Genomic DNA, 24,914 nt, shown 5'->3' with positions numbered 1-24,914 from the left:
CATTTGTTATTGTTAACTCCATTAGTGTGTTCATCTAAGACTTTCTGTACAGAGCAAAATCCCTGGACCCCAGAATTTGGATGACTGGCTGTTTTTAAACCAGGCTGAGGTGAATTAGTTACTAACTTGTGTAGCAATCAGCTGTATTCTTTCAGCTTGAGTAAGCTCCATGCAATCTCCCTGCAGAGACCTCTCCAGGGGCTTGAGGTCAAGATATCAAAAAAAGAGAGAGGGAGAATTCCCAAACTAACACTATACTGTCAGAGAACCAACGGCATTCGGCTAACTGAGGGACACAGAGGCTTCTCCAGGGTAGAATACTAGGTGTTTATTATGCACATAAGGTACCTCTCCAGAGAGAGGGACCCCGTATAACAAAGTAATGGATCATTTATAGTCTTAACTTGCATACAGTTGATTGGTCAAACACAGTTACTAACATACATTTGATTGGATACAGACTATAGTAACGGATGAACAAACAGGTATGTTCCAACTGTCAAGCGGTAATTCTTCAACATCTTAGCTTTGACAAGACAGTACTCCCAGTTCAGTTAGATCCAGTTCTTTCCAGCTCCTTACAGTCCATTCTGCACATTTCTGTGTGAGGTCATACCATTGTCTGCATATCTGCCAGCAAGTGAGCAGAGCTAATCACATGGGCACTTAGCCTTACAGAAGCCATGTGAGTTATGCTAACTTTACACAGTTCACCACAGTCCCCGCTTTTGGCTTTGTAGGCTTAGTGCCAACATTCAGCCAATTCCATACAACAACCTAGAAGAGAGCTTAGTACAACAGGTTACACAGCAAGTAATAAAACAATACAAGAATCCTATACAGAGGATGACAGTGATCAATACAAGAAAGACTTTCTTTCCCCAAACACGCAAATTAGGGAGCCAGGATGTCAACCAGTCCCACCACTGGATTCCCTCAGTGTTCTGCTTGATCTGTGTTGCTAATTGTTGGAGGTCATGGAGGCGTCTCTCAATCAATTGGCTGTTATCAGAAAGATTAAAGCAACACATACCCTTTGGAGCCTGGATAGCTTGCAGTATTTTATCTATTTGAGCCGGATTGGCCACCTTACTCCCTGAGGAGGTAATAAATCCTCTTTGTTTCCAGATTTGTCCGGTGGCGTGGCAGATTCCAAAAGCATAACGAGAGTCAGTATAAATGGTTACAGTTTTGTCCTTCGTTAGCATACAGGCCCACGCTAACGCAAATAGTTCCGTGGCCTGCGCGCTTAGTGTAGGGGGCAAAGGTTGAGCTTCCCAAACTGTATACAAAGTGGTTACAGCATATCCTGTAACCCTGCACCCCTCATTATAAAAGGGTGACCCATCAGTATAAAGAATGAAATCTGAATTTTCTAGAGGCAAATCCTTCAAATCCTTTCGGACTTGCTCAGTCTCCATAAACGTTTGCAAGCAGTCATGGTTCACTTCTCCCCCTACAACATCAGGGAGCAAAGTGGCCGGATTTAACGTGGTACACCTCTTAATGGTCAAGTGATCGGCTGCAAGGAGTAACAGTTCATACCGGTGCATCCTCTGAGATGTAAAAGCCTGGGTTAAATTTCGGTTCAGCAGTACCTCAACCTCATGGGGAGCGTACAAAGTTAGTGGGTGTCGTAATACAATCCCTTTACTCTTTTCCACCAACATGGCAGCTGCAGTGATTGCTCGGAGACATGACACTGTATCCTTCACTACAGGGTCTAGCTGCACAGAATAATAGGCTACAGGTCGAGGATGATCTCCCAGTGTTTGCGTAAGCAATCCTGAAGCTACCCCCTTTCTTTCATGAACATATAGAGAAAATGGTTTGTTATAGTCTGGTAGCCCCAGTGCAGGAGCCGAAGCCAGCGCTTTCTTTAAGTTTTCAAAAGCCTTTACCTTGTCCAGTGTCCAATTGACTGGATCCTCAGTCTCTTGCGCAGTGGCTTCCACCAGAGGTCGGGCCAATTCCCCAAAGGCTGCAATCCAAGGACGGCAGAATCCAGCAGCTCCTAAAAAGGCTCAAACTTGCTTTTTGGTTACTGGCTGTGTCATACAGCGGATAGCTTCAACCCGACCTGCGGCTAACCTCCTTTCTCCATGGGCGAGAACATACCCAAGGTATTCTACTTGTTCAGTACAAAATTGGAGTTTAGCTGGGGACGCACGATCACCTTTAGCAGTGAGATTAAAAAGCAGGTTGTGCGAGTCTGCCACACAGGCACCTCTGTCTGGGCTAGCAATAAGCAAATCATCTACATATTGAACTAACTGAGAACCTCTAGACAAGTTTACATCTCTTAGATCATTAGTGAGTATACGTGAAAAGATACTTGGAGACCTGATGAACCCTTGAGGAAGTCAAGTCCATGTATACTGAACTCTGTTCTGCCAAGTAAATGCAAACAAATACTGCGAATCAGGGTGGACCGGTACGCTAAAGAAGGCAGCACACAAATCTATTACAGTAAAATATCGGTTAGTTGAAGCTATCTGAGTTATAATGCCCGACGCATCTGGGACCACTGGATGTGGGAAAATCACATAGTTGTTAATTGCCCATAAATCTTGTACAAAGTGGTATACAGGTTTACCATCTGGGCCGGGCTTCGGCTTCTTAACCGGCAAGATAGGAGTATTACAAGGAGAGCAACACTCCACCAGTATCTCCTGCTCTAAATATGCATCTATCAGAGATTGAATTCCTTCTTGTGCTTCCCGGGCTAGAGGATACCATTTCACTGCTGGTGGCAGGCCTGGCATGACTTTAATTTGTACTGGGTCAGCCGATTTCAAAAGTCCCACATCAGTCGGTTTCCACCCACAGAGGGTTGTGGAGAGATCTCTTAGCTCTTCTGGGAGGGAAGTACTCCGCTCCCCGTTGCTTAACACAGCTGCCAGTGCGGGAAGCTGCCGTGCTGGCAAACAGAGTTGCAAGCCCTCTGGAGTGCATTCTATGGTAGCTCTCAACTTACACAACAAATCCCGCCCCAACAAATTTATTGGGCTGCCTTCCAGTATCATAAATGAGTGCTGGGTAGTTATAGGACCCACCCGGACAGTTACATCTTGAGTCACAGGGACATAACTGTGTCCTCCCACATTAAGGGTTACTAAGGGGTCTGAAGTACTACAGGGCAGGAAGGTATTGCAATAAGAGCCCCCAGACAGAGCCACCCCATAGGTCCCCGCTAATTGTCAGTCCTGAGCAAAATTGTTCTGAGGTCCCTGACCCCAGTATCCATAGTTCGGGATGCTATTTTCTGCCCCCAGAGCTGCCCCGAGTGGGGGTCTTCTGGGGCGAAAGGGACAGTCTCGCTTCCAATGTCCAGGCTGCTTGCAATAATTACAGTTGTTATTTCCAGGGGCAGCCCCAGGCTGGCCCCTACCTTTTCCTTGCTCTCTATAAGGGGCTCTGCCTCCCCTACAGGGATGCAGGCATCCCTGCAATGCAGCTGCCAGGATACGAGCCTCTCTTTCCTTCTGTGTACGTTTCTCCTGCTGTTTCCGCTCACCGCGGCCTCCAAATACATAAGTAGCTATGCTCACTATCTCAGACAATGGCTTTCCCTGACACCCAGGAGCATGTTTGGCAAAATACTTTTTTATATCGGGGGCTGATTGATCCACAAACATAGAAACTACTATAGACTGGTGCTCTCTAGACTCTGGGTCTATTCCTCTGTACATTCTAATCTGCCTAAATAATCGACTAAGATAGGTGGATGGATGTTTGTCGGTCTCCTGATGTAGCTCACGAATTTTTCCCCAATTAACAGTCTTCCTCCCAGCTGCACGTATGCTATCCAGTAGCCCACCCCGATGGGTACGCAACAGAGTCAGGCTGGCTGGAATATTCGGGTCCCAGTTGGGGTCGTCCCGGGGCCAAGGTGATGGCTGGTGCCTATTTACACTCAAAATCTTTGCTCGCTCATCAGGGGTGAATCAGCTGGTTAACAATAACTCTACATCCTGCCAGCTAGGGTCATACGCCTAGCAAAGTCCTCTTATGGTCTCCACCACCTTTTCTGGATCATCATTCAGCCTAGGTAACTGCTGCTTCCATACTATTAAATTCTGGGGGGAAAGGGCACATGGACCCTAATGGACGTGTCTTGGGCCTGGCCGCCGGCCTGCAGTGATGGGATGATCTGTGAGACCAAAGGTGCCATTAAGCTTGGGTGGGGTATAAAAGGGGCTGTAGGAGCCCTGAGCAGGGCATAGGGAGGAGTTGATTCCAAGGGGATTGGGACATTCTTGGAGGGCTCAGAGGAAGCCCTCCGAGAATTCCCAATTGTTTGGGTGCGCGCATAGTTATCCCAAATATACCAATAATCCATTTGAGGCGGGAACTGTGATTCCAATTGTTGGCGCAAAAATTGCAGCCTTCCTGGATCAAAGCTACCAACTCCGAGCCACCTTTGGTCGGCCGTACCAAAGGCAGTCAGGGCAGGCCAAATAGATTGAAGCAGTTCCATGGCTCGTTTCTTAGACAGACCCACTGTCCCATTGATCGATTTCCAATTTACCGGCACCTCCGCAAGTGGAGTGCCTTTAACTATTCCTTGCCCCATTAGAGACAATGACCAGGACCCAGACCTACACTACCCCACTCGGTGTCTCAACCTTACCGCCTTCAAAAGAAGTCCTACTGTGCCCGCACCGAAGACCCCACTCCGAATCTCCCAGGTGAACTCACCTGACGCCGGCACTGGAGAGCCACAGAAGGGCCAACGGTGCGTTGGCACGGTTGGAGTCTGGCGAGTTAGCCAAGTCCCATCTGGGGTGCCAAAACCATCAGAGAACCAACAGCGTTCAGCTAACTGAGAGACACAGAGGCTTCTCCGGGGTAGAATTACAAGGTGTTTATTATGCGCATAAGGTACCTCTCCAGAGAGAGGGACCCCGTATAACAAAGTAATGGATCATTTATAGTCTTAACTTGCATACAGTCGATTGGACAAACACAGTTACTAAGATACATTGGATACATTTGATTGGATACAGACTATAGTAACGGATGAACAAACAGGTATGTTCCAACTGTCAAGCGGTAATTCTTCAACATCTTAGCTTTGACAAGACAGTACTCCCAGTTCAGTTAGATCCAGTTCTTTCCAGCTCCTTACAGTCCATTCTGCACATTCCTGTGTGAGGTCATACCATTGTCTGCATATCTGCCAGCAAGTGAGCAGAGCTAATCACATGGGCACTTAGCCTTACAGAAGCCATGTGAGTTATGCTAACTTTACACAGTTCGCCACAATACACAGGGACAAACCCTTGTCTCAGGACACTGTGTGTAGACAGAGCCCAGTGCTGATACAAAATTGGTATCCACATCTGATTCTGCAAAAATGAGCCATAGATATCTACAGATTTGTAGGGGTCTACACATAAGGACTCCTGGGCTACGTCTACACGTGCAGCCAACATCGAAATAGCTTATTTCGATGTTGCGACATCGAAATAGTCTATTTCGATGAATAACGTCTACACGTCCTCCAAGGCCGGCAACGTCGATGTTCAACTTCGACGTTGCTCAGCCCAACATCGAAATAGGCGCAGCGAGGGAACGTCTACACGTCAAAGTAGCACACATCGAAATAGGGATGCCAGGCACAGCTGCAGACAGGGTCACAGGGCGGACTCAACAGCCAGCCGCTCCCTTAAAGGGCCCCTCCCAGACACAGTTGCACTAAACAACACAAGATACACAGAGCTGACAACTGGTTGCAGACCCTGTGCCTGCAGCATAGATCCCCAGCTGCCGCAGAAGCAGCCAGAAGCCCTGGGCTAAGGGCTGCTGCCCACGGTGACCATAGAGCCCCGCAGGGGCTGGAGAGAGAGCATCTCTCAACCCCCCAGCTGATGGACGCCATGGAGGACCCGGCAATTTCGACGTTGCGGGACGCGGATCGTCTACATGGTCCCTACTTCGACGTTGAACGTCAAAGTAGGGCGCTATTCCTATCTCCTCATGAGTTTAGCGACTTCGACGTCTCGCTGCCTAACGTCGAAGTTAACTTCGAAATAGCGCCCGACGCGTGTAGACGCGACGGGCACTATTTCGAAGTTAGTGCCGCTACTTCGAAGTAGCGTGCACGTGTAGACGCAGCTCTGATGCTCAAGATTTTTGTTGGGTGAGAGCTTGATAATTCAGCTGTTCTCAACATCAGCAGAAGGAGCCAAAGGCTGCCAACTGGATCACCCAGTGAAACATCATTTGAAATAAAATTAAAAAAAAAATCACACTGTCGATGCATTAGGGGCCAGTGTTTCAAAATGCTCAATATCCAGCAGCTCCCACTGAGAAAACTCCGAGCAGGAACGTCCACCTTGCTGAGGATGAAGCTGGCCCAAAGTCAGGAGTCAGGTCCAGCTTGGAAGCCATGACAGAATGGATCCCTGTGGCCAGATCTTACTGGTAACAAAGGACCTAACTGTGCCACCTGCCAAGGTGTTTTGGTCAGCCATCACTATTTGATACTAATCACCCCCTAACCAACTATAAATCTGAGCCAACCTTTGTCAGCTCTGGTGGACTTTTTTCTTTGTACCTCATGCAAGATGCTCAGAAGCCTGAACTTCTCAATTTATTCGCTATGTCAACTGGCCAACGAGCTGCAGCTCTGGAGACAGCCAAGTGAGAGCACATCTTATTGCCTCATTCTACACACAGTTTGGTATTGTTCACAACTGCTGGACCATCCATGTCAGAACCCTCCTGGCTCCGAGTAAGTATAAATCATTGTTATATGGGTTTTTAAGCTGGTTTGACAACCGGTGAACATAGGGCTGGAGAAGAAGTTAATTCAGTCTCCTATGAAAATCCATTCCTCAGCCTCCTTGCTGACTTTGCCAGCAAGAATGTCAGTTAATGCTAGCCATGGTGGTTGGCAGCTATTTATCCAGTAATACTAGGACAGCATCTCAGATCATCAACACTTTTTATTCATTAACCATCACCTAGCGATGGCTTTTGTTCCCCACTCATGTGCTTGGGCTGAATTTGAAAAGGGATTGACCTGAGTTCATGTGGCCTGATGGTCATTTACACTGAAGGCCATGTTTATATTATCCTGAAGTTGGAGCTATGGGGAGGGAAGTAGCCATGCACACCAAAGTGTTGCCCTGTAACTCCTTTTCAGATAGGATTACTATCTGAATGTGATCGAGGAACCTTTTAGCTCTCATCCGCAGGATCAGCCTGGAGTAGTTATAGAGCAGCATTGCATGTGCATGGCCGTTCACACCCCTGCAGTCTGAATTGTGGGCAGTGTAGACATAGTCTTAGGCCACTTAACTTTCTGAGGGTACAGTTACTCTGCAGCCATCTGCCCACAGAAATCACTGTCAGAAGAGATTTCACAACAGAGCTTCTGTTGATGGGGTGCAGCCCCACACAAAAGGCAATCAGAAGAGTGCTCCACTCTGTCGACAGACAAACCAAGCACCCAGAAACCCTGTCTGTTGAGAGAAGGGCTCCCCAGAGCATTCAAAGAGCTTTTTTGTTGACAGAATCTGTCCACAGCAGTGTTATGTCTTATGGCTGAAAGGCAGAACGCTGCTGATAAAGTGCTGAGTTATGTCGACACACTGTCAGCAAAACACGTTTCGTGACTGCACACTGCAGGAGTTTTCTTGACAAAACCAGGATTTTGTCAGCAAACTCGGTAGTGTGACCATAGCCTGATAGTCTAAAGGAAGCTTAAAATGAGTATATGTGTATTTAGTGCCCATTAAAAACTGTCTGGCCAGTACCTGAGTTGTAAAATAGCTTTTCTTAAATGCAGTTCAGGCCCAGTAGTCCATATCCATTACTAAACCCCATAGCAAATGTACACACTTGATTTTGAAAAAGAAATACTTATTAACCAAGAAATCATGAGCAGTAATTTTCCTTTACTAATAAAAAAAACCATTGCTCATCCTTATCAAATCAGACAGTTCATCAGGTTGGAAAAGGGAGAAATCTTTACTGCAGACCAGCTGGTTTCTCACTTGTGCATATTGTCAGTTGTTTGTATGAATCTGCCAAAATTGCCAGATAACATTCATTAGCACATATAGGCCGTGTCTACACTAGCCCCAAACTTCGAAATGGCCATGCAAATGGCCATTTTGAAGTTTACTAATGAAGCGCTGAAATGCATATTCAGCGCTTCATTAGCATGCGGGTGGCCGCGGCACTTCGAAATTGATGTGCCTCGCCGTCGTGTGGCTCGTCCCGACGGGGCTGCTTTTCGAAAGGACCCCGCCTACTTTGAAGTCCCCTTATTCCCATCAGCTCATGGGGACCTGATGAGGAGGGTGAAGGGAATGTATTTGGCTTTCCTAATGCCTCAGCTACATATAAGAAAAATATAATCTGACCGAATGTTAGGGCATAGAATGCTTCAAACAATACCCAGAAGAGAAGATAGCAAACACAATAAAACCTTAAGGACTAAATATTTTTTCCAGATTTCAGAAAAAAATAAGCAATTGTGTATTTTAAACATCAAGTAATCCAGCCGTGCCATAGATTGAACAACCAGCACTTGCCACATCGTGAGCACAGCATCCTCATTCTGGCAGTCTAAATTGCAAGGGATGCCTATCCTTGCTAGCTGTGAAAGCATTTCCTAGATAGGCATAGAGACTCAGAGATGGGAGACGTGTTAGGTGGTAGCTTCACAAATAACAAGGAGTCCTGCAGCACCTTAGAAACTACCACCTTTATTAGGTCATGAGCTTTTGTGGGTAAGACCCAGTTCTTCAAGTGAAAATAGCCTAAGAGTCAGCAGCAGTGACCGCAGGTTGCCCTGACCTAGGCAGGGTTGAGAAGATGGGAGAAATTCAGTTGCTCCTCCTGGGATGTGTTCGCCTGCAGAATGCAGCAAAGATTCACACTGCCCATGAAGTTGCTGATGACACTGGCAGGCCCAGCTTCAGGTGAAAGGAATCAGTCTGAAGTGGCAGTGCCATAACCAGGGCACGGTGAGTGAGGTACTGGCCTCAGGTGCCTAGTTGAGGGGGTGCAAAAATATTATAGAAAGGTCATTATTTTAAGACAACCTGCAAGCCTCCCACCACATCAGCATCCCTGCCTGCACCGAGGATGGTCAACTGCTCTTTAAGGGCACCATTTTCTTAGGGGTGCATCTTTTTCAAACCGGTTTAGTAAAATAATATGCTTTGCAACAAAGATTTTGTCCGCTTTCTAAAAAGATGTTTCCTTTATGCGGTCCATGGTAAAATCAATGTGGTGATCCCTTAAACATATGTTTCCAATTTTCAAGAAAACTATTTTAACTGGAGTGTGATCCATTAAGAGCTATTGTCTTTAAGAATTGAAGCAGGAGAAAGTTGTTCTTATCAGTTGCGTATTGTGTTTGATGGTAGGTAGACATTCTTTTGTTAAAGTGAGTGTTGCTAATCTTCAAAAAGCAGCAGTACATTTAAGTTTTAAATATGACAGTGATCTGAATGCCTTGGAAATTTCGTCAGAGAGTCAGATTTTTAAGCAATCAGGCCCTAGTACACTTGCCAAACATTTAATCTGTGACTAGTTTGGACCTTCTACAGTTAATTCATTAATATAATCTGGCCCAATCTTATCCAAATTTGGAAATCACCATGCAACTATTTCTCTGCTTGCCAGTGACGGTGACTTCCTGTGAAAGAAGTTTTAGTAAACTGAAATTAGGAACTACCTCTGAGCAGCCACAGGTCAGGAGAGATTATCATATATATCCATTTTATCAGCAGAACACAAGGGCCATGGCCACACTAGCCCCTTCTTTCAGAAGGGCTATGGTAATGTGGTACTTCAGAATATGCTAATGATGTGCCACCATGAATATGCAGCGCTTCATTAGCATGATGGTGGCCACACATGCTTCGAAACCGCTGATTTCAAAACAAGTGCTGCCCATGTAGCCAGGGGCCTTTCAAAACTGCCCCCCTGATTTGAAAAGCCCCTTCTTCCCAAAACCAAATGGGAAGAAGGGGCTTTCGGAATCAAGGGCCTGTTTCGAAAAGCCCCTGTCTACACAGGTGGCATGTGTTTTGAAACTGGCAGTTTTGAAGCGTGCGGCTGCCATTATGCTAATGAGGTGCTGCATATTCATGCCACATTACCACAGCCCCTCCGAAAGGAGGGGCTAGTGTGGCCACAGCCATGGTAGCAAATACTATTAATTTCAAACAATTATTGATGCATTTGCCTCATTAAAAGCACAAAAAGTACAATTATAAGCAAATACATAATAGTACCTGACATGGTGTTATCTTATATGTATTAATATATATATTTATATGTATAGATTATATTATAATTATAAGTATTAAGATATATATGTATTAATGGATTGTGCAAATCTCATAACTACAATAAATAAACATTGTGTTGTTGTTGTTATGTATGTATTTTCCCTTTTTCCATGAATTAACTACTATGAATATATATACATGAGGGGGCACAATTTTATATTCTTCCCTCAGGTGCAAAATTAGCTAGTTATGTCACTGTAGAGTGGGTATCAAACAGGGGACCCAACTTTATCTTTGTCTACTTGGTCCTATGCCTGGTTCCTGCTCTCTCTTGCTTTCCAGACTCCAGTTGTTTGCCAGTGGCACCCCTCCTGTGATCACGGGATCCCAACTTTGTGGGCTTGTTTAGCAGAGCTAAATGGTAACGTATTTTTTCTGTTTGGAGGCAAGACTCAAAAATCAGGAAAGGGAAATTATTCCGGGTTGTACTGACAATGACATTTTTGAATTGTAAAGTTGAAAAAATATTACTCCAGGTCAAACAGGATGTTCTGTTCAGTTCAGGATGAAAAGTTTTGTTTCCTTCTGTAGTATTTTAATGTTTTTAAAATGTTAAAAAATGTATTTTTTGAAAGACAAAGTCCTTGTGAATAAAAAAAATCTAACCATTTCATGTGAAGATATCAAACCAATATAAATTTTTTTGACACGTGTGTGTTTGGATCAAAACAATACCATGAACTTGATGTGCATTTGTGAGATGCTTTTGGCTGCCAAATATTCATTTTTCAATGAACACATTTTTGACTAAAATTTTTTGTCAGCAGCCCCTTTCCTGTCCAGACCAGGCCACTGGCTTTTGTCCCTTTTTGGACTTAGACGAAATTTTGCTTAAACAAAGATAGCAGGTTGGAACCTTTACTTGTCTGAAAATGTAGGAATCTTGTTCCAGGAAGCGGAGTGCCTCTAGAGTTCCTGGTCTTCCACTGTTCCCACAGAGGATCAGAATGTGTTGCAGTGGGGATCTTAATGAATAGAGGACATCCTGTTTGGGGAGTTCTGTGATTGTGCTTAAAGCATTGTCATCATACTATATGGTGTTAGAAGTGAGTGACTCCTTCTTTCTAAAGACTCCAGATTGCCAGATGTGTAAGTGAGTGGGAAAAGTGGAAAACTGGGCAGGAAAGGCATGGTAGCTGCAGCAGGAAGGAGGCAGAGCTCTTTCTCAGCTCAGCAATGGAGCCCATAGCACAAACGGTTCTGTTAGGGAAGCTTGACTTTGATAACTCATGCAGCTGGACTTACTGGTTCTGGTGGCTTGAGCAGTTCTGGGTGACTTCTGGTTTAACAGAGAGCAAACAAAATAAATGTTTTGATAGCTGCTGCTTTTTGCTCTCAGTATATTCTATATATCAGTATATTCTACTAAGGTTGCTGAAATCCTGTGTGGCCTCACCCTCACTGACAAGATAAAGAAATAATACACCAAATTGAAAAAAAAGGCTTTTAATGCCTATTTCATAGGTAGACAAACATTACATATGAAATATCCTCTTTAATAGATGTGCCAAGTAGAAGTTGAAACAGCTGAAACTTTTATAATGGCAGTGAATAATCTTGTTGGACTTTAAAGATAAAGTACTTTAAAATAAGAACTAATAAGAGACAGGTTAGTTCTCAACATAGGAGGCACCAATTTGTCAGCACAACTTCAGTTAGACATATCTCACCCTATCAAAAGCACAGCAACAGCAAGAATGCAAGAAACGGTAAGGAAACAGCAATGTGACTTACGTGATAGATGCACAGGGGAGGCTGTGTCACACAAGATAGACAAAGTAAAGAGCAAAGACACAAATGTGAAAGGACCAGGAGATCAAATTTACAGCATAAGAACATTGCACAACTATGGAGTAGCAGCCCAAACAGCCATAACAGGAGGGAAACCTGGAAAAGTTGTGGAAGATTTTCAGGAAGAAGGGGTCTCCAGAAGAAGGACTTCCTTCTGGAAGCCCCCCTGGGGCCACACTTTACATAGCATTTTGGAGTCCGGAAGAATGGTCTTCTGGACTCCAAATCACGTGATGTTATGCTAATGAGGCACGGGGAATTTGCATCTGCACCTCATTAACATATTTCGCTCTGTGTATTAGTGGCCTGTGTAGAAACAGCCTGTCTGCACAGCCCCTATCTTGAAATAGCTATTTTGAAATAGGTCAAAATAGGCACTATTCCTCATAGAATCAGGTTTACCTATTTTGAAGTAAGTCAACTTCTACTTCAAAATCATTTCAAAATCATGGTTGTGTTGTGTAGACATTAGCAAAATATAATTTTTTTAATATTATTTTGAAATGAGGTCTGTTATTTTGGAATAACTTTGCTGTGTTACACCTACTCAAGACTCTACACTGCTCTAGTAACAATGCATTGGATATTTTTGGCCAGATCCTTGGGAAACTGGAGAAAACATGGAAAATTTAAAAAATATGGACTACCATGACAGTCAACTTCCTTACTAGGGCTACCACTAACACAGGGATCACAATTAGTAGAAAAATTAGAATATACTGATAGCAAAAAGCAAACTCTATAGGAGATGCATCTAAACATCTTCACAGGGCTAGGAAAGCTGTGAGGAGAATGCAGACTAGAACTGGTTGCGTTAGAAATTCCCTTTGCTCTTACAGCCATACGCTGCTTCTGTATACCCTTACTAGGGAAAAGTTAAAAAAGAATTAAAAAAGATGGAAGATCCAGACTGAAGAACCTACTGAGAAGTATACATGGATTGTTGTGGTACTGAAACTCAATGCCCAACACTGGGCTTTTGTGGCTTGTATACAATTTAGTGAAAGCATGTGCAGAGGAAGACACATGCTTCTCACAGTTGACCAGACATTAGCTTCAGTTATTGGAGGAGAAAATCTTCTCAAAGTTAGGCTATCTCATACTTCTGGAAAATCATTCTTTCTAAACACTTGGTACCATTCACTAGCTTCCTCACCAGGTTCGGAAGTTATTGTTTCAGTTGTCATTCATGTGGCATATCTTCAGCACCAAAACATTTCCAAAAGAGAATCTCTCAGACTGTGTCAGATTTCTCATACAGCTGAACAGTTGGTAGAAGATAGAAATAAAAATGAACATGATGGCTACCAACATGCAGGTTTTTTGGGGTGGGGGGTGGGGAGAGGAGGGAGATCCAACAAGGTGGCCTCTCTCAGAATGAGAAATATGAATTTTGAAAGGACAAGATAAAATTTGTAGGACATAAGGGCTGTGTCTACACGTGCACGCTACTTTGAAGTAGCGGCACTAACTTCGAAATAGCACCCGTCGCGGTTACACGCGTCGGGCGCTATTTCGAAGTTAACTTCGACGTTAGGCGGCGAGACGTCGAAGTCGCTAACCTCATGAGGGGATCGGAATAGCGCCCTACTTCCACGTTCAACGTCGAAGTAGGGACCGTGTAGACGATCCGTGTCCCGCAACGTCGAAATTGTGGGGTCCTCCATGGCAGCCATCAGCTGGGGGGTTGAGAGATGCTCTCTCTCCAGCCCCTGCGGGGCTCTATGGTCACCGTGTGCAGCAGCCTTTAGCCCAGGGCTTCTGGCTGCTGCTGCGGCAGCTGGGCATCCATGCTGCAGGCAGAGGGTCTGCAACCAGTTGTTGGCTCTGTGTATCTTGTGTTGTTTAGTGCAACTGTGTCTGGGAGGGGCCCTTTAAGGGAGCGGCTTGCTGTTGAGTCCGCCCTGTGACCCTGTCTGCAGCTGTGCCTGGCACCCTTATTTCGATGTGTGCGACTGTGGCGTGTAGACGTTCCCTCGCAGCGTCTATTTCGATGTGGTGCTGCGCAACGTCGATGTTGAACATCGACGTTGCCAGCCCTGGAGGACGTGTAGACGTTATTCATCGAAATAGCCTATTTCGATGTCGCCACATCGAAATAGGCTACTTCGATGTAGGCTTCACGTGTAGACGTACTGAAGGAGGTAAGAGTGGGAGTATGTCTACACAGCAGCCTTAGGTTAGAATCCTGGCTTAGAATCCTGGCTTCTCATAGCAGCCAATGTCAGATACTTCATAGGGTCTGACCAGAACAGGGCTTTTTCAAATGATTCCATCTGCTGTCTCCTTCAGACAGCTGGAGGTTTACGGACACCCACATTAGTGGATTGCATCTTTGACCATCTTGTCTAATACCTTCAATAGATCTCTCCTCCATGAACTTATCAAATTATTTTTAACCCACTTATACTTTGGTCTTCACAACAATCTGTGGTAATGAGGTCCACAGCTGGATTATGCTTGTGTGCAGAAGTGTTTCCTTTTGGTTCCTTTAAACCTGCTGCTTATTAATTTTGTTGGGTGACAGTTTTGGTGTTATATGATGGAGTAAATAACAAATTTCTATTCAGTTTCTCCATACACTATTCATGATGTTATAGTCCTCTATCACAGTGGTTCACAGCATGGGGTCCAGGGATTCCTGAGGGTTCACAAGGGTGTTGCAGATGGTCTGTGAAAAAAATAAAAGATAAATAAAAATGGTTATAGAACATAAGTTTGAAATAAATTGCCAAGTTACAACAAATTATTGTTTTTAAATATCTTACAATAATGCTATTCATCGTTGTCTGAAAATCTATGTTGTAGTTTCCTTTTTCATTTAATTAGGTGTACATAGCAGCTAAAATTGGCTTTGACTTGGGTCCACAAATGGTTTGGAGGGGTGATTTGGGGTCCACGCTAATGAAAAGGTTGGGAACCATTGCTCTATCGTACTCCCTCTTAGTCAAGTCTTTTATCAGCTGAATTGTGGCAGTTTTCTTCATGGCTATGGCTAGATTACAGGGGGTTTGTCGACAGAAGTTTTTGTTGGAGGGTATCCTCCAATAAAATTTCTGTTGACAGATTGCAGGCAAACTGCCAAGTGGATCGCAAGAGCGATCTGCTCTGTCAACAGAGAGCAGCCAGACTGCCTGGTCATTTTTTTGATAAAAGAGCCAACTAGAAGCACAGCAGATAGGGCTGCTTGGTGTCCCAAAAGCCCTGTCTTTTGACAGAGGGTCTCCTGGAACATCCAGCTTGGCTTCCTGTTGACAGATCTCCATCGGCAGAGGCTTTATGCCTCGTGGGGAGCAGGATAAGACTGTGGACAAAAGTTCCGCATTCTGGTGATTTACTGTCAACAGAATGCCACAGGAATCTGGATGCTCCTCGGATTTTATAAATGTTGGATATTATCTGTTATTTTGTTTCCCAGTCATCCAATGTTGTGAGATTCCTTTGTAACTCCTCTTAGTCAGCTTTGGACTTAACTATTGTTTTGAGTAAGTTTGTGTTGTCTCCATATTTTGCCAGCTCATTGTTCAGCTCTTTTCCAGACAATTTATGTATATGTTGAACAGTACAGGTCCCAGTACAAACCTTTGGGGACCTTACTAGTTATCTCTCTACACAGGGGAAACTGACCATTTATTCCTACATTTTCTATCTATCTTTTACCCACTTACTAATCCATGAGAGTACCTTTCCTCTCATCCATGTTGATTCTTCCCCCCCACATTATATTAATATATGTGGCTAATAATTTTGTTCTTTACTATATTTCAGTTAGTTAGCCTGGTCCTGCGGTTAGATTTGCCAGTCTGGGTTGCTAGGCTTGCATTAGTTTAGCTATTCTCATGTCATCTGGTACAGAGGCTGATTTCAATGATAGGCTCTGGATCATGCTTAATAGTTCTGTAATTTCATATTTTAGTTCCTTCAGAATTCTTGGGTGAATTGTCTGGTCCTGGCGACTTATTACCATTTCATAGATCGATTTGTTCCAAACCCACGCAATTAGTAAACAGGAAATTCAGCTGGATTCAGATGGAACGAAAACATAACTCTCCTTATCTGAATCCCAAGATGTTTGTACTGTAAGAAAATTCCTGGGCATAACAAACCTTTTTGAGAAATTCTTACCAAATTTTACCTCATTTAGCAAAACTTGCAACATAACTCCTTAAGGGTCACAATATATGGATCTGTTGGACAAAACAATAAAAACCACAGAGAGCTCCATCTGTTTTGGCACAATACTCAACTATCCAGCCACTGTAGCATTGAACACATCTTCATATGGCTTAGGAGTAGTGCTCACACAAAAGCAGTTGGAAGGAACTAGAAACCTGTTACACTCACATCAGGAAGCCTACAACAGCCAAGCAATGGTATGATCAAGTAGAAGAAAACGCTCTAGCAGTCACTTGGGCGTGTGAATGGCTTAGTAGATGAGTATTTGGCTTGGATTTGACATAGGAACAGACCACAAGCTCATAGTTGCATTATAGGGTTCAAAACCACTAGATGACTTTCCATCTAGGACTCAAGCATATTTTGGCTATGGTTGATGTGATATTTTTTCAACATTGAGCATATGCCAGAGAACGCACTCATAACAGCAGATGACACGTTACTGAGAGCCTCAATTAAACAGCTACCAATGAAAGAAAAAAAGACTTTAGAAATAGATGTCAAAGCCTCTGTTGATCATGTTCTGGCAGCAATTCCAGTACTTGTCAGACGGCTTCAGCAAATTAGAGATTAACAACTCCAGAAGGAGATGTGCCAGAAATGTACTTATCTCAGTTAAGGCAGAGTTAATGTCCAATAAACGTCCATGTACTCCAGGGGAATTCTACACCAAATAGTTAGAAGTTCTGTGCACAATATTTTTATTCTGCATATTTTTATTGTCAAATAGCACTATATAATCATACCAGTTCCAATTTTTTTGATAATTTATTTTTAAAAAAGTCAGTAATTATGTGTGTAACAGTACAGACAAAACATTCCCCCAAGGAGTAGACAGTTAAAGAAGCCTGTTTGTCTGTCCCCTATTCCCCAGGGCCTATCTGGGAGGCTGTAGTCCCCCCCAGCAATGGCTGGGTGGTGCCCCCACAACACCCAGAAACCTGCACTCCCTCCCCTCAGCCATAGGGCACCCCCCTGGCCCAGACACCTACATTCCCTCCTTCCCAGAGCCCGACCATAGGCTGCCCTGACTGAATCATCTGCCTCCAAAGCCCATCTGGGGGGTGGGGAGCTGTCCCCAGCCCAGATAACCCATATGCCTGTCCCCAGAGCCCAGCCACACATTCTGGCTCATTCGAAGCAGACACTTTCACTCTTATCCCTTACCTTATTGCACGCATGAATCCAGATGGAGAAACAGGAAGATGATGTGGCACAGGCTTGTACAGAATTTCCTCAATGCCAACTTCTTCCTTCCGGGCATGCCAGGAACTGCAGCTGCCAGGACCCATCCATAAATACAGCTGTACTGGGTCAGACCAAAGGTCCATCAGCCCAGTAGCCTGTTTTCCAACAGAGGCCAATGCCAGATGCCCCAGAGGGAATGAACAGAACAGGTAATCATCAAAGTGATCCTTCTCCTGTCATCCATTTCCAGCCTCTGATAAACAGTGGCTAGGGACACTGTTCCTACCTATCCTGGCTAACAGCCATTGATGGACGTAACCTGCATGAATTTACCTAGTGTTTTTTGAACCCTGTTAAAGTCCTGGTCTTCACAACATTCTTTGGCAAGGAGTTCCACAGGCCTATTAGGCCCTGTGTGAAGCAAAATTTCCTTTTGTTAGTTTTCAACCTGCGACCCATTAATTTCATTTGGTGACCCCTAGTTCTTATGTTATGGGAACAAGCAAATAACTTTTCCTTATTCACTTTTTCCACAGCAGTCATGATTTTACAGACCTCTATCATATCCCCCCGTAGTCTCTTTTTTTTTTATAAGATGAAAAGTCAAAGTCTTTTTAATCTTCTCCATATGGCACCCATTCCAAAGCCCTAAGAATTTTTCTTGCCCTTTTTGGAAACTTTTCCAATGCTAATATATCTTTTTTGAGATGAGGTGACCACATTTTTATGCAGTAGTCAAGATGTAGGTGTACCATGGATTGTTATAAAGGCAATAAGATATTCTCTGTCTCATTCTCTATTCCTTTTTTAATGATTCGTTGCATTCTTTTTTCTTTTTTGACTGCTGCAACACAGTGAGTGGATGTTTTCAGAGAACTAGCCTCAGTGACGCCAAGATCTCTCTCTTGCTATAGCTAAATTAGTTCCCATCATATTGCATGTATAATTGGGATTATTTTTTCCAATGTGCATTACTTTGCATTTATCAATATTAAATTTCATTTGCCATTTTGTCACCCAATCTCTTAGTTTTTATGCGATCTTTTTGAAACTCTTCAGATTCTGCTTTGTTCTTACCTGTCTTGTGTGGTGGCCAACAGCTCTGCCACCCATTGCTGTGTGGGCTAAAAAGAAATTCTGCACAGAACATTAAAGGTGCATAAATTCTGTGTTGGGCAAAAGCACCAAATTCCCCCAGAGGCAGCCATGTCAGCAGGACTGCCATGACCTTCACATGGCCATTTGCCTTCCTCTGAAAAGATGATGTGGTTTTTTCTATGTTGTATTTCAGGAGGAGAGAATCTCCAAAATCCATGGGGCTGAAACCATTCTCTCCACAAAGCTACCTCAGTAATGGGTAGCCCTAGATTTGCATTTCTGGAAAGGACACACATACATTATTGTAATTAACTACAGCTCCAGCATTAACAGGTGTGTTGTGAACAAGACATGAGAAGTCATTCTCCTGCTCTACTCTGCACTGGTTAGGCCTCAGCTGGACTATTGTGTCCAGTTCTGGGCACCGCAGTTCAGCAAGAATGTGGAGAAATTGGAGAGGGTCCAGAGGAGAGCAACGAGAATGATCAAAGGTCTAGAGAACATGACCTATGAAGAAAGGCTGAAAGAATTAGGCTTGTTTAGTTTGGAAAAGAGAAGATTGAGGGGAGACATGATAGCAGTCTTCAGGTATCTAAAACGGTGTCATAAGGCAGAGGGAGGGAACTTGTTCTTCCTTGCCTCTGAGGATAGAACAAGAAGCAATGGACTTAAATTGAAGCAGGGGAGGTTCAGGTTGGACACTAGGAAAAAGTTCCTAACTGTCAGGGTGGTCAAACACTGGAACGAATTGCCAAGGGAGGTGGTAGAATCTCCATCAGTGGAGATATTTAAGAAGAGGTTAGATAGATGGCTTTCAGGGATGGTCTAGAAAGTGCTTGGTCCTGCCATGAGGGCAGGGGGCTGGACTCGATGGCCTCTCGAGGTCTCTTCCAGTCCTACTCTTCTATGATTCTTCTATGATTCTATATTAACTTGGCAATACTTACACAGATTTCATTGGCCTATGTTGTCCAGAACCTAAAATCAATATTTGCCAGACATGGAATTCCTGAATTTGCTTCTGAACCGATCCTAGCATTTGTGCAGGATTTTGATTTTCAACATCATACTAATAGTCCACATTACCCCTAGTACAACAGGGAGATAGAGTGCAGTGCTTATTTTAAAAAGACATCTGCAAAAATCATTGGGCCCATATAAAGCACTCTTGGTATATTAGTCAACTCTGCTGACATCTGGACTATCTTCAGCAACTTTCTGAAGAGAAGATAACTAAGATGTTTTTACCTGTGGCACCAATACAACGTAAATCTAAGTGATTCAACGTGAAGGAATTTCAAAATAACTATTCAACTGCAACAAAACTTCAGTGTTTGGCACAGAGGAAAAGCACTACCTGAACTAAGACCAGTGAACAAAGATTGGCTCAGAAGCTCCCAAGCATTTGGAACAGCTTGAAACTTGGCAGAAGCTCCTGGATCGTAGCTAGTGGAGATTCCAAAAGGGCTTCTCCGGAGGAATTGAGTTCATTGTCAATATTTTCTTGAACAGTGAAGAGAGATTCTGGGACTTGCAGGTTCTGTAGTCAGGAAGTAAGTCCCCTGCATAGGGAACTCCAGGCACAAAGTCAGTGCAAGTGAGAATATACAGATGGAAGACAGAGCAGACCCCTTCAAAGACTGGGTCTGCAGAGCACTGCTCAGATTAAATGTAGCTGAGAAGTAGAACTGGCAGTGGAATTAATTTTAAAGAATTTGAAGCTTTATTTTGAATTGTCCCTGGTTGCCATTTAAAGCATTGCCTTTTGGGTTTATGTCTCCATACTAGGCCCCCATCTGTAGTCTGATGTGATTTCATTTTGAAATGTCATAAAATGTCATAAAATGGACGACTTGGACAGTCTGTGCACATAGATTTAGTTCACTGAAATCACTCAAATTACTGATTGCTTTCATAAAGTGTGGGAGACATCAAAGAACTCCTAAAATACACCATCGTTATGAAATTTTTACTCTGAAAAAATAAGAGTGTGAGAAACAAAAAGTGACCAGTGCATCTTCAGGAGAGGCCATTCAAAGAGCTAAACTAAAAACAAAAATAAAACCACCCAGCAATCCTAAAGTTGGTATGGAAATGAAAAAGAGAGATGAAAACAAATACGAATGCAAAATCAGTTAAAGTGGGTAGGGAGGGCAACCCTTCCCTACTCCCTGAATGAGCTGAAGTTAAGAATACTCAGGTGATTAACGAGAATAAGAAGGGAGTTTGCAAATAAATCTGGGACAATGCAAGAGAGAAAGAAATGTATTAAGGCACTTAGGTACCATGGTGAAACACTCATAAATAGCTTAATAAATGAGGAGGGGAATGAAATTCATTAAGATGACTCATACGGGGCTGTGATAAGGAATGATTCATAATCAGATCCTCAGCGGAAAGGAGTTATTTCTGCATCTGGGAAAAGAAGTTTAATAAATTGAAAATTTAAAAAGAACTCAACACCATTTTACCTGTGACATGGACAACATTTAACGCTCTTCCCACTATCCAATACACATCTGTGCTGTACTCCCTATGTATACACAAACTAACCATTCCTATGAGTCCTTCAGTGTAAATAATGTGCTTACATGTACCTGAGACAGAGACTTATCTAGGGCTTGATCCTGTGAGGCTCAGGGGAAGGCAATGGCATTTAGCCCCTCACAGCAGTGCTTAGCACCTTACAGGATTGAGTTCCTATTGCAGCAAGAATTACTTATATTTAATTTGAAAATTAATGGGGAACACACTTTTTAGCATCAGTGAGGGATTTAATAACCATTTGGACACTAGACTGCAGTTAATAAAACCTACTACTGAGCAGCTAAAGTCCCAGTGGAAAGTTGTACAACTGTTAAATATATAGCCTAAATAATAGACTAAAATCCTACCCTGGCTGGTGTTATGAGGTAGAGAGCAGCGCTTCCTACTTTCCAGGAGTGCTGCCATCCAGGACCAACGTTTGTTCCTCACTAGACACAGGACAGGCTTACTATCTATCCCAGCAAGATACTGAGAGCAGGAAAATGCTCATTATCCATTTGTTGGGGTGTTTGCAGGCTTGTGTGGCTGGACCTTTGCCTGTTTTCTTAGGCCAGCGAAACCTTCAGAGCTTGCACAGGGTGGTTTAGGGGAGATGTACACTGGAGCATAATTTGACACTGCTCTAAAAAAGGACAGCATTTATTTCAACATACTCATGTACATTGGTGGCAAATTTCTTGCTGTCTGGTCTGTACACATTGATATAACTGTCTGGTCAGCTATTGGGGTGCAATACACAACCTCATCCAGTAAAAGACCCCACACATAGGGCTTTTTGAGAGTGGCTAGGACCAAGAAAAGATTCTCCCCTGGGGGTGGGGTGGGGGGTGAGAAAGGACTATCCTTGCCTTTTCCCCCTCCTTCTGCATATACATTGTAATATGTGCTGCACATACAGAACTAGATCCTGCCATCTAGTACATGCATATGTGTGTGGGTATTGTATACACACACACATATATGTGTCTCTGTGTAGTTGATTAAGAATTAAAAAAGCTTCTTTTCTGCCTCAGACAGTACTGTGACTGCTTGCCTTTTCCGTCGGTGGGACTGTGTTTTTAATTTTGCTAATACAAAGAAAACAATGGACCTCTTTCTCTGCTAGCTGTAAAGGGTCATAAGTAAAATGAGTTTTGGCAGACTAGTTCCAACTAGACATGCAACCACATGCAAAAATGACTCTAAATTTAGCACATCATTTGTCAGAGTTAACCCTTGCCTTGCTCGAAGCAGAAGAATTAGCTTGCTATCTTCTTGCAGCTTGTATTTTTAAATGAATTTTGCTTCTTTAAAATGATGGAATGAAATCATTAAGACCACCTGTCTTAGGTAAGTATTTGTCTTTCTCAAATGATACGTGAAATGTGTGCTCACCTCTGCTACGGTACAGGATACACAGACTAGCTATGGAGAGACCTTTTTGTATAACAAAGGAGGGTGTGCTTTGAAAGTAGGGCAAATGTTTTATTCTCTGATTTCATAGACTGCAGAGTCTGAGGCCAGAAGGGACCATTAGATCATCCAGTCTGACCTCCTGCGTATAAGAGGACATTACATTTCACCCAGAGTGCCCCGTATGAAACCCAAAGGCATTAGTTAGACTAAAGCTTTTCAATCTGAGGAACTTCAACTGCTGTGTGTGGAAAGCACAGAGCAGAAAAAAGGAGAGAATGAGGTGCCACCAGGGCTTGAGGCCCTTGCAATATCAGGGAATCAATTAGGTGAGATTATGGGTGGCCAAGTCCTGATTTGCCTTTGGGTGAACTATAATAACTCGTGCAATCAACCGCAGCGTAATTGTGTATGCCCTGGTCACCAGCATAGAAGTACCTTAATGGAGTTAAATTACTGCTGTGAGAACTCACTGAACTAAACCCAATCGAAAAGTCTCTGAGAAATATAGTACACCTGAGACTTTATGTACACAGGCATTGTGGTAATACCTGTTATAACACAAGAAGCAGGAACTGACCTTCAAATGTAGCTATTGCCAGCAGGAAGAGAAACACTCTCCATTTCTGAATCCATTTTCTATGCATGAGGGTTTTGACCGTTGAAAGTTATTGCACCATTTTTTTGTACAAAAAGGCCAGGACTGCAATGCACATGCATGTGCAAATAAGCCACTGAAACTAATGTGTGTGGAAAGATGCCTGTTATTGTCCTTAGCAAGGCAAATGAGCAGGACATGTTAGAAAAATCACGAGCTTACTGAGACTGAAATGTGCTGGCTGGAAAAATTAATATTATTGTGTGTGTGTCCATGTTTTTTGTCTGATTCTCTTTCTCTCTCCTCTTTCCTCTCCAATGGAAGAGAACACTATTGCCAAAAATCTCACAGGACATTCCTAATTGAAAGCAATGATTATGAGTCACTCCTTTATATTAAGTGAAATACTCTTGCATGCTTCCCTGGGGCCCACAGCTAGAAAGGGGCCCACAGACTCCTGTAGTCCCTGAAAGGCTTATAATTAATAATAATACTAATAATAATAATAATAATAATAATAATAAAAAGATAAGCTAATACTATGATATTTTCTTTCAAAATTTGTCTTTCTGTGAACGACTAATGCATGCATATGCAGAGATAGAAAATGAATCACATTTCTAACAGTTTCAGATTTGGATTTCATCAAACAAGACTGTTTGTTCTTCTGCCCAAACTGTATCCTACACTGTCCCGTTGTCTGGAATATAATGGAATATAATGTTAGTCTCGGACAGTGGTTGTTGAGCTGGTGCCAGTCTCACTAATGAGCATGTGGTTTCAATAATAATATGGCTACTTGTAAGATAGATGGCAGTGTGCCAGGAACTTAATATTGAGGGGGCAACAGATGTAAAAAAGTACCATCCCCTGACATGACTACAGTTTAAAAACTGCTCTGGCAAAAATGTTAAGACTCAGCAAATTGGGATAATGAAGACTATCCCAGTATTGAGCAAAGATGAAGCTCTGACAAATGAGTCGGAGCCCTATGGATTTTGTGCACATATGGCAAAAAATAAGTAATACAAGAACAGGCGTGATAAAGGAACTGATCATTCTGCCTTGTGGAAAAACTCTGCCTGGCAGTGGAAGGTGTGGGAAGGATTAAAGATCACTTTTTCTGCTTAAAGCTTATGACATTCCAGACTGGGACTTGAGAGTCTGAATGCAAGAAGACAGTGAAATGAATTACAGTTTAATAATATTCCCACCACACGGACAAAATGGATTCAATTACATAATGGTAGCATTAAATGTTATTAAGAAGGGGATACAAAGTCTTGAGGCCAGACTTTCAGAAAATCATGATAAGCTGCTTAAAACAGCTGAAATAGCACATTTATAGGTTTTCCAGCCATCGGTTTGCCGAAGGAAAAAAGAGTTGTTACGCTGGTCACAGACTGTGGCGTGCTAATCTGTTATCGAGGATTTAGTGCATGGAGAAGCAGTGCCAGGAAGTATTGGATTTGATTGTTACATCTGAATCTGTGCATTTTTGGGATGATTTCTGGAGTGACTGCTCTTGTAAAGAAGAGAAAGCAAATGGAAATGCCAGTCAGCTCAGTCTACAGGAACAGCTGGCGTTGGTGCACACAACAGGCAAAAAACCAACACTGTCTGTGGGCCTAAATCTTTACTCCAGGGCTCCATTTTCAGAGCAGCCAACATATTTCCTGGGCTGACTGCACAAGGCACCGGGGCAGACGCTTAACTGGTATAAACTGTCAGAGTTCTGCAGAGGTCAGCATGGAGCGATGACAGCTTAAATCAGCTGAAGATCTGTACCACAGAGGTCAACCGGG

Source organism: Carettochelys insculpta, chromosome 1 (genome assembly GCF_033958435.1).
Source record: "Carettochelys insculpta isolate YL-2023 chromosome 1, ASM3395843v1, whole genome shotgun sequence".
NCBI lineage: Eukaryota > Metazoa > Chordata > Testudines > Carettochelyidae > Carettochelys > Carettochelys insculpta.
The sequence above is the reverse complement of the archived record's forward strand: the minus strand, read 5'-3'. Positions refer to the sequence as shown.